Source organism: Lactuca sativa, chromosome 5, assembly GCF_002870075.4.
Source record: "Lactuca sativa cultivar Salinas chromosome 5, Lsat_Salinas_v11, whole genome shotgun sequence".
Taxonomy (NCBI): domain Eukaryota; kingdom Viridiplantae; phylum Streptophyta; class Magnoliopsida; order Asterales; family Asteraceae; genus Lactuca; species Lactuca sativa.
This window is the reverse complement of record NC_056627.2, coordinates 258849575-258851503: the sequence shown is the minus strand read 5'-3', so window position 1 is coordinate 258851503 and position 1929 is coordinate 258849575.

The following is a 1929-nucleotide window of genomic DNA, read 5'->3' as shown; positions in this document are numbered from 1 at the left end:
GTCCAAAACAGTCCGTGAATGGAGTCCAACTTTTCTGATGAAAGCTGTTAGAAAAATTTAGTTATGTTCTTGGTGTTATAACTTGTATTCCCCCCCCCCCCCCCCCCCCTAAAAACTTGAGAAAACATGAAAATATAGGGGTATGAACTCACCTTGAGTGATTTCAGTAGGTAAGTGTTGAAGAAGAGAAGTGTTCAACCCAAGAACACTTGAAGAATCACTTGAAGATTCGAAGATCTAACACAATTATGAGAGAGTTTGTGTAAGATATCCATGATTCGGGTAGAAAGAAGTGAAATAATCATAAAGAGAAGGGATTATTCTTACCAAATGTGGAGGAAAATCCCAAGATCAGCCCTCAAATCTCGAGTTCTAGAGAGGGAAAATGAGAGAGAAAAGAGTTTGCTCTTTTTGGAGAAAAGAGAGAAAATGAGAGAAATGAGGAGAGATGAGGCTTTTCTAGCCTTTGACCAATTGTGGGGTTGGAAAAAGGTGGGAAAAGTACAATGAAATAACTAGGTAAGGGCTGATGGGGAATAGTGACATGGAGTGGGTGATGGAGGTTGCTTGTGTCATAAAATAAAGGAAAGTCAACACTCCATCTTTGTACTTCGCCTACTCCCCTTTGGATAAGGTTTTATCCTTAAAAACGTGATTAATTAATAGTTTAGGGGCCTTATATGTTAAAATAAAGTTTTGGGTGAAAATCCCGTGCTAAAACAATTAAAAACGGGCTTAAAACGCGAATTTAATCGAAAACCGGGAGAAAAAGGCTTCCCAGCGAGGCCTCTCGGTCCTAGGCCGAGGTTCGGTCCTTGCTGGTGCTGAGTCGGAAGCGAGATGCGAACCAGGAGCGAGAAGCGAAGGCGAAGGCGAGGGTTCGGTCCGGAGAAGTCAGAACCGAATGAACTGTAGTGAACAGTACCTTCGGTTCGGTTCCTCTTCATCAGGAGGTTCGGTTAGTAGTGAACAGTACCTTCGGTTCGGTTCCTCTTCATCAGGAGGTTCGGTTCCTAAGAGGGGTTTCGGTTCCTTAAGTCCGTTTTTCGCGTAGACTTCCGTTTTTGGGCTGTTTTCGCCAAATTCGAGGGTCGGGATGCCCCGAGTGATTATAGAGATTTGGGAGAGATTTCGAGAGAGATTTCACATACTCGGAGAGATTTAGGAGAGATTTGACACACTTGGGGAGATTTCACATACAAAGAGATATTTGGGAGAGATTTCACATACTTAGAGAGATTTGGGAGAGATTTGACATTCTTGGAGAGATTTCTCATACAAAGAGATATGTGGGAGAGATTTCACATTCTTAGAGAGATTTGGGAGAGATTTGACACACTTGGGGAGATTTCACATACAAAGAGATATTTGGGAGAGATTTCACATACTTAGAGAGATTTGGGAGAGATTTGACATTCTTGGAGAGATTTTGGAGAGATTTCTCATAGAGAGAGATAAAGTGAAAACGATTGAGAGAGGTTTCATTGGTGACCTTTTTGAGTGTTCGGCTTCACAATGCAGGGTCCGTAAACCCCGTTAAGCCTTGTTTAAGGATCTTGCATACTCCCGATGAGTATGTAACATTGTTTTATCGGTTTGGCTCTCCACGTACCACCGTTTTAGGTTAAGGAGATCTAGATGTACGCACTTTTCGATTTACGATCTCTCATTAGAATAGAGAGTTGTTTAGAAATTACATAACGTAAACTCTAGTACTCACGGCAAATTGAGTTGACTGGTTTGACCTGTTGACTTTAGTTGACTTTGACTTGACCGAAAATTGACGGTTGTCACATAAAGTATCTCACAGTCATAGTCTTTAAGTAATTCCAGCCAGCGTCGTTGCCTCATATTCAATTCCTTCTGATTAAAGAGATATTAAAGACTCTTATGATCAGTGAAAAGTTTGCACTTCGTGCCATAGGGGTA